Source organism: Cannabis sativa, chromosome 3 (genome assembly GCF_029168945.1).
Source record: "Cannabis sativa cultivar Pink pepper isolate KNU-18-1 chromosome 3, ASM2916894v1, whole genome shotgun sequence".
NCBI classification, from domain to species: Eukaryota; Viridiplantae; Streptophyta; class Magnoliopsida; order Rosales; family Cannabaceae; genus Cannabis; species Cannabis sativa.
In genome coordinates, this window is record NC_083603.1 from 49,823,829 (window position 1) to 49,833,563 (window position 9,735).

The following is a 9,735-nucleotide window of genomic DNA, read 5'->3' on the forward strand; positions in this document are numbered from 1 at the left end:
TGATACAAATATTGTCCTTATTCCAAAGAAAAAACAGCCTATTTCTATGAGTGATCTGCGGCCTATAGCTTTGTGTAATGTCCTATACAAAATTATTTCTAAGGTGATTGCGAATCGCCTTAAAGTAGTTTTGCCAAATGTTATCTCTCTAACTCAATCTGCATTTATTCCTGGTCGTTTAATCTCCGATAATATTATGGTAGCTTTTGAATTAATGCATTATTTGAAGAGGAAACGTAAGGGTAAGGAGGGATATATGGCCTTGAAATTAGGTCTAAGCAAAGCCTATGACAGAGTTGAATTGGGTTTTCTTCTAGCTATGATGGAGAGAATGGGATTCCCCACTCGTTTCGTGGACCTTGTTTTGGCTATGGTTAACTCAATAAAGTATAAAATTGTTCATGGTGGTCATGTTTCAGATTCTTTTGTTGCGGGAAGGGGTATTCGTCAAGGGGATCCTTTATCTCCTTATCTTTTTCTCATTTGTGCTGAGGGTTTTACTTCTCTCATCAAAAAGTTTGAAGTTGATGGTCTTTTGAAGGGTTGTAAGGTTGCGAATGGGGCACCTGTAATATCACATATGCTATTTGCTGATGATAGCTATGTCTATTGTCGTGCTATTGAGAGGGAGGCTTCTAATGTACTGCGGCTTCTTCAATTGTTTGAAGCAACTACTGGACAGCAGGTGAATTTTACCAAGTCTTTAATTTTCTTTAGTTCTAATACTCCTCTTGTTATTTGTGAAAGAATGTGCTCCATGCTGAGAATGCCCATGGCTAATGAACAAAGTACTTAATTGGGACTTCCTTGTACTATGGCGAGGAATAAAGATGCAATATTGGGTTTTCTTAAAGATAAGATGCTCAAGCGAATACAGAGTTGGGAAGGTCGTCTATTATCAAAGGCTGGTCGTGAGGTTTTGCTCAAAACGGTGGCTCAAGCGTTGCCAACCTATGCGATATCTGTGTTTCTTCTTCCGGTTAAGACTATTTCACACCTTGAGAGCTTAATGTCAAAGTATTGGTGGGGGTCCTCTAATAATAGAACAAAAGGTGTCAGTTGGTTTAGTTGGCGACGGCTTTGTAGAAGCAAGAATTCAGGCGGGATTGGCTTTCATAATTTGCGAGATTACAATCTTTCCTTGTTAGGAAAGTAGGGATGGCGTCTTCTTCTGTATGAAGATTCTCTTGTGGGACGTATTTACAAGGCCCGATACTTTCCAAATGGTAATTTTCTTACGGCTGAGATAGGTCCGAACCCAAGTTTTATTTGGCGGAGTGTGTTAGAATCACAACGACTGGTTTGTGATGGTGCTAGAAGGGGAATCGGGTCTGGTGTGTCTACCCCTGTGCTTAATGTCCCTTGGCTGGTTTCTTATCTGAACCCTTGTCTCATTTCTAGACATCCTGTGTTGGCTCATAGCACGGTCTCGCAGTTGATGCACATCGATTGTAAGCAATGGGATCTTGAGGTATTGCATGATTTGTTTGAGGCAAGGGATATCGAGTTGATAATGCAGGTTCCTCTAAGTGATAATGTTAATGTTGATTCTTGGTTTTGGGGTAAAGAGTCGTATGGGTTTTACTCGGTTAAGAGCTTCTACCGCTATCTTCAAGAACTGAAAGGTGAATGGGGTGTTCAGTTGGAGTCTGACTTATGGAAGGTTCTCTGGAAAGTTAAAGTGCCCCCCAAGGTTCTTCACTTCGCTTGGAAAGCTATCTCTGGGTGTCTCCCAACTCGTACCCAATTGCGTACAAAACATGTTCCTGTTGATCCTCGCTGTGTGTTTTGTAATTCTGATGAAGAAACCATTTTTCATGTTTTGGTTTACTGCCATTTTGCTCAATCATGTTGGCATAGGTCGGGTGTGGGGTTACATTTTTCTGCAGAATCTACCTTCGCCGATTGGTTTAAGGCATTTCTGTCACGGGGTAGAGTGGCTTTGGTGGATGAGCTCTTGATGGTAGCATGGGGTATTTGGAAAGCTCGAAATGAGCTTCTTTGGCAGGGTCGTTCTTCTCAGGCTGCGGATGTGGTTCGAGTGGCAAGGTCGTGTCATTCTAGTTGGTTGTTGGCTCAAGAGAACATGTTTGAACCGCTGTTGTTTGATGCTACTGTTGTTGGTAGCAGTGTTTGTTGGGTAAAGCCGCTTGCTGGGAAGCTGAAGATCAACACGGATGGGGCGATTTTTGAGGCAACAACTCAATATGGTACGGGCATGGTCATTAGGGATTGTCATGGGAAGTTAATCGAAGCTAGTTCCTCTTTGCATTCTAGGACTTGTCAGCCGGCTATGGCTGAAGTATTGAGCGTCAAGGAGGCTCTTAGTTGGTTGAAGTCGAAGAATTTGTCCAATGTGCTAGTTGAGACAGATTGTATTGTTGTTGTTCAAGCTCTTAATAGCTCGGTTGCTCTTCCATCAGTTTTTGGTTTGTTTGTTCAGGAGTGTCAATTGATTCTTTCTTCTTTACATAATGTTTCTATCTGTCATGTTAAACGATCTGCTAACAAAGCCGCACATTGTGTTGCTCGCGGTGCTTGCTTTTGGTCTAATCGTCTTATTACTGAGAGCAATGTTCCACACGCTCTTCAGTCTATTGTGATAGCGGATATTGCTGTTTAATGAATTAATTTTGTTCAAAAAAAAATAAAAAAAAAATAAAATGCACATAATTATGTTGTATCTATAATAGCTGAATTTTTTAAGAAAAAAGAGAGTGGGAAGTTGGTGGTCCAACACTGACCATGAACACAAGGCCCAAGTGTGATTGCATACTGTGCAATATATATATATATATATATATATATATATATTAATAAAAATAAATAAATATATTAAATATATATAATAATATTTGATATATCGTATTATTAAAAATTAATATACCGTAAAAATAAAATTATTTACCACAAAAAATTACAACAATACTAAATCAATACTCAAAAAATATATATATCATACTAACAAAATTAAATAAACTACTATTAAAATATATATACATACCAAAAAATTTATATACTACTATTATACATAACAAAATAAAAAATAAATATCATCAAAGAATAATAATATACGATACAATAAAATAGAAATATACTGTACAACAAAATCTATATACAACAACCCACAACAACTCATAAAATTTTTTTTTAAAAAAAACCACATAACTTTCAAATAAAAAAGATTTTAACAAAACTAATATAGATATATCATAATCTTTAAGTAATTTACTTCTAATTCTAAAAAATAATATGAAAAAAAAATATTAATTTTTTTATATGGTAAAAGACAATATAAATAATAAATAGTCTAAGGGTCATTTTTCTACAAATTTTGAAATAAGAATACTTACTAACATAGTCTTATAATTCAAATAAACTTTATAAAAAAAATAATGATTAAAAATTAAATTTTTTATTAATTTTAATTTTTAATTATTAATATTATTTTATTTTTTAAAAAAAATAAATATCATTAAATATTATTATAATATGTATAAAGTTTTAATTGCATACAAACAGTCTTATCGTAAGAATATACACCTTATATCATAATTACCACATGATCTAAAATCAATAGTAAAAAAAAATTCCCTACCGTAAGGAACTTTTGTTAGGTCCTACCATAGTCTTACCCTATAAATATATATTATCTTTCCATTCACTAACTAAAATTTATCTACACATTTTCTACATGATTTTATCATTTATAAATGGAATTATTTTTGTTGGATTTTAAACTAATACTATATCAATGTTTGTGTATTATTTCAGTAATATTTAACATAAATAATAATAATAATAATAAAAAAAAAATCTTTCCTTAAATTTTTGTTTCTTCATTTTTGTTTTGACCCATTCTTGCATAAATAATTTTATTAAAAATTCTTAAAATCTAATTAATTGTATTAATATGTTATTATATATAAAAGTATTTTAGTATTTCCTTTCAAAAGAAAATAGTAATGAAAAAATCATTTTCTATTTTATGCTTTAAAATCAAACTATAAAAAGGATAACAAAAACATTGGAATAAAAATTTTTGTTTGGGCTAATTTGTAGTAAATATTTACCCCATCTGAAATAGTCTTCTAACTTGGGTGTACTCTTCGAGAATTTGGAGGTTTGTGTATTTACGTGCAGTTTTTTCTTTTTTCTTTTTTCTTTTTTCATGATGAAAGAAAATTCAACTAATAAAAGTCAGTTTTGGTTGGATGAGGACTGAGAGAAGGATGATCATCTTTCTCAATTTAGTCTCATATTTCAACATCACTCTCTTATATATTTTTGCTCTATGCTTAACTAACAATTAACATACGTGTTCCCTTGGATTATGAGAATAAATTAAGAAAAGATGACCAAATATATCTCTCTAAAAATAAATGTGTTTTCTTTTCTGCAAAAATAAAAAAAAAAAGAAAAATATATAAGAATAGATGTTGCTTATAAACATTTTTTTTAAAAAAAAAAAAAATTAAATATTGGTATTGAGCCATGTCGCAACTTTTGTATAACACTTTTTTGCTTCTTGAATTTTTTTGTCGTTTAATCTATTATTATTTTCTCATTTGCAACTTTAAAAATTAGAAAAAGAAATGTTTGAAAAGAATTTAGAAAGCAAACAAAAATTGGTGATTACATGGCATGTTTTCTTTAAAAATATTTAATTGCAATGACTATTTGTTAATTTATTATCTGTCCTGTTTCAAAAAAAAATCTATTATCCATGAAAAAAAAAAATAGTTAATCTATTATCATTTACCAAAACAAAAGAAATACTTCATCTGTTACCTATTATTAAAGCAACACTTTACATGTTTGATAAGTTATTTGTAAGGGTGTTCAACAAAATTTACAAATCGTTCCATTTAAATAAATTGTCTAAATCAAATCGAATAAATTAATAAAAAAATACAACCCGAAATAATACAATGAAAATCCAAACCACCCAATAAATATATTAGGTGGTTCACAAATTATTCTAAACTGTCAAATTATACCCGAATAAACTAAATTAAATTGATTTATAACTTTCACATGAAACCAAGAGTAACTGGTTAAATTATTTTGTTTTTTGTGCCAACTAAATAGTCAAAAGAAAGAATTTGGAAAATATAGTTGTCTCTTGGACAAAACAATAGCTTTTGTTTCACGTCCCAAAAAAAAAAAGAAATTTAAAAAGCTTTTGTTTGAGAGACTTTTCAGATGTTCTCCCTGTTAAACATGTGTTGGAATCGATTACTTAACTGTCTGTTAGTTAAGTTTCTGTTATTGTTCATCTACTTTGTACTAAACTACTTAGTATAAATAAAGGTTGGGCTACTCATGTTGAGTAATGCTCTTCATTCATTTTCTCCCTGAGATTTTTTTCTTTTGGCTTCTGCCTCTGGTTTCTGGCTTCTGCCTTTCTCTTTCAAAGATTCTTACCTTTTACATGGTATCATCGTCTTCTTGACTTACGTCCATGGAGTCTTCCTCCTCCGATCCTCAAACTACGCTTCCTCATGCTCCTGGCCTCAATCATCATCCTTGGAATCCTTTCTCCAACTCACTTTCATCTTCTCTTACTTTGAAGCTCGATCGCAACAACTACTTGTCTTGGAAATCCCAAGTCGTTCCCACTGTAATTGGCCATGATCTTGACCAATTCTTGTTCTCCGTTGTTACTCCTCCTATGAATCTGGTGACTGGTGCGGTCAATCCTGAGTATGTTCAATGGAAAAAGAAGGATCAACTTCTCTTGTCTTGGTTGCGATCGTCAATGTCGGAATCGATTCTTGCTGCTGTCGCTACTCTGACTTCGTCTTACTCTGTTTGGCATGCCCTGGAACAGAGGTTTTCCAGTCAAACCAAGGCACGTCTCCTTCAGCTCAAAGGCCAGTTCTCGCGTCTTCAAAAGGCTAGTCTCTCAATATCTGATTATGTTGACAAAGCTCAGATGATTGCTGATGCCCTGTCCATTGCTGGTTCTCCTATATCAAATCAAGATTTGGTATTACAACTCCTCAATGGTCTGGGTCCTGAATTTGACCCTGTGGTCTCTGGCATCACCTCTCGCAGTGATGTTCTTTCTTTTGAAGAGGTTCAGGCGCTTCTTCTCTCCCATGAAACAAGACTCGAGCATCACAACTCGGTTGCTGATCATTCTCTTCATCTTCAAGCTAATCTTGCTTTTCAACAAGCAAGGCATGGGAACAATCGTTCTTTTGGACGAGGCACTGCACCTGACAACAATCGCAATCGTTCTTATGGCCGTGGATCTGGAAATCGACTGTTATGTCAAGTCTGCCTTCGCACAGGACATACTGCTGCAGTTTGTCACTACCGTTTCGACAAAAACTGGGTTACCCCCAAATACGGTAACTTTACTCCCCAAGCTCACTTATCTGAAATTGACATTTCCTATGATCCACAGGCTTTCCTTACTACAATGATCCCTGAAATGGGTGACGATGAATCTTGGTATGTGGACACGGGTGCCACAAATCATGTGGCCAATGACACTACTCATCTTGACATTGCTGAGCCATACAAAGGTGCTGAAACCATGGCTGTGGGAAATGGTAAGCAACTGGTTATTTCCAACATTGGTCAGTCTACTCTCCCCTCTCTAGTTAACTCTCAATCTTTACATCTAAAATCTATCCTTCATGTCCCTTCTATGAAAAAGAACCTCATTAGTGTTTCTTAACTAACAACTGAAAATGATGTGTTTCTTGAGTTTCATAAATCCTGTTGTTTTGTCAAGGACAAACTCACGGGGACAGTGCTGCTTAAAGGGAAAGCTAAAGGCGGCTTGTACAAGCTTGGTGATAAATCAAACTCCTCAATTCAGTGTCATCTTACTACTTCTCCCAAGAACTCGTCAGTTGATTGTAATTGTTCTTGTACATGTCATTTGAATAAATCTGTAACTTCTTGTACCACTCAAGAAATGAATAAAGATGACAATAGTTTTCCTTTGTCTCCTTTGTCTCATCAAGTTTTTAATACTATTAAATCTAATGACATAAACACATGGCACTGCAAGCTGGGTCACCCAGCAAACACTACATTAGCCAAACTCTTGCCTCATCTTCCACATACTGGTTCCCTGAAACACTTGCAATTTTGTAAAGCCTGTCATCTAGGCAAGAGTCACAAGCTGCCCTTCCCTAATTCCAACAGTAGAGTCTCTCAACCCTTGGCTCTCATTCATACAGACCTCTGGGGTCCATCCCACATTACCTCTAAAGAGGGATTCAAATACTATGTACACTTTCTCGACGATTATAGTCGATATTGTTGGATGTATCCTCTCACTGTAAAGAGTCAAGCCTTTGAGGTCTTTATCAAGTTTAAAAGCTTAGTTGAGAAACAATTTAACTTACCTATTAAGAGTGTCCAAGCTGACTGGGGGGGTGAGTATAGGACTTTTGCTAGGTTCTTATCTGACCAAGGCATACACTTTCAGCACCCATGTCCTCGAACAAGTCAGCAAAATGGCAGGGCCGAACGAAAACATAGACACATTACAGAGACGGGTTTCACATTGTTGGCTCAAGCTGGTCTTGGAATGGAGTATTGGTGGCAAGCTATGGCTTCGGCTGTGTTCACCATCAATAGACTTCCCACTTTGGTTCTCAATAATCTCAGCCCATATGAGTGTTTGTTTCACAAAAAACCAGATCTGAATATCTTGAAGCCATTTGGATGCAGCTGTTTTCCCCATCTTCGAGCTTACAATTCACACAAAATGGAACCACGGTCTGAACAATGCTTGTTCCTGGGGTACTCTTCACAACACAAAGGCTACATATGTGAACATCCCAATGGCCGAGTGTTCATTTCAAGACATGTTGTCTTTAATGAAATGGATTTTCCTGGCCATCAACTACCAGCTGCAACATCTCAGGTACACACCTCAGCCCCATCTCCTATCTCTATTTTCAACACTGGCCACTCTCCTACATCTACTAATTCAGTTTATGGTTCTGTGCATGTTGTCAACCCAACAACTCGAACTGAGCTTCCACATGAACACACCAGAACTGACCCATGTGTATCTGCATTGCCACATGTTTCCCTTGTCCCTGCTGTGCCTAACACATCCCCTGCACCTCCAATCACTAGCCTCCCACCCATACCAGAAATGAATCCTGATCCCACATCAGCAGTGAACCATGATCCCACACCAGAAAATCCTCCAATCACCACTCCTACTGCTGTTACCTCAGCTGCTCCAATCCCTCCCATTGCCACTAATGTCCTCACCAGATCACATCCCATGAAAACAAGGTCTCAAAACAATATTTTCAAACCAAAATCTTACCTTGCTACCAAATATCCTCTACCCTCTGCCCTTATTCCATCTGAACCCAAAAATAATGCAGCTGCCCTCAAGCATCCTCAGTGGTTAAACTCGATGAATCACGAGTTTTCTACTCTTAAAAAAGCAGGTACTTGGACCCTTGTACCATATCTCCCAGACATGACTGTTATAGGGAATAAATGGATTCACAAAGTCAAGCTCAATGCAGATGGCACGTTGGATAGACTTAAATCCAGGCTTGTAGCTAAAGGCTATTGTAACACCCTAACTAATTTAGGCGTATTACGTGATTTTTAAACGTACTGTGCAGCTCGTTGCTAATCAACGAGGTTTATGGAAAAACGTGATTAATTAAAATTTTGCTTTTTCATTAAACTTATAAACCATTTTACCAAAAAGACTCGGGATCCCGATTTATAAAAATATTTACAAACGTTTTTACTATTCAACTTTTACATCAAAATAAGGTCATCTAACGACCGTTACAAAAATCCCAGCCCTGCTGTCCCGAGGATCGTACGCTCCAGGCCTAACCGCCCCGACATGTACAACCCCATAAGCTCGCTCACGGTCCATCAAGAATCGCCTTGCCTTTACCTACACATGAACGTAAACCGTGAGTCGACGTACTCGCAAGAAAAGCATACTAATATCATACATAAAACTGACTGCCGTGTCCAACACGATACTGAGTCCCGCTACTGCCATGTCCAACATGGTACTGAGCACTACTGCCATGTCCAACATGGTACTGAGTTTTGAACGTTCAGGGGACGGTACTATTGACAAGTATCCTCCCCGATCGGCCGAACCGGTCATACTCCGCCGTCGGTCATACTCCACTCGTACCGACGGATAGGTCAATAGCATCGAACCACCAACCGTGTCACTGATCGGTCGAACCGGCCATACTCCGGCCGTCGGTCATACTCCACTCGTACCGACGTGACAGGTTGGGTGGTTCGAAGCCTAAATACATATCTAATGTAATCTAACGGGCTTCCTACATGCACGCTAAACATGTAATCTACATATGCATACTGTTATACTAATCTTACCTGGATTCCGATTTCAGGTGTGCCGGTCAACCCGACCGGAACCGAAGCCGAACGGCGGATTGACATCGGCTCCTAAACCATAAAAATCACAACGCTATAAGTGACACGCTAAATCACTTCCCGGGGACTAAAACTCGAAACTAAAAGTTTCCCTATCGATAAAAAGCATGGCAATACCCCTAAAAACCCAAAAACGAGGAAAACTAGGGTTCTGAAAAATCCCCAACCGGAAGACCGGTTGCCCAACCGGAATTCCGGTTCGGGAAAATACGAACCCCCATCCGGAATTCCGGATGCTCAACCGGAATTCCGGTTCCTCGCAGGCAGCAACCAAAAATTCACATATCTTGACCAATTCGAACCCAA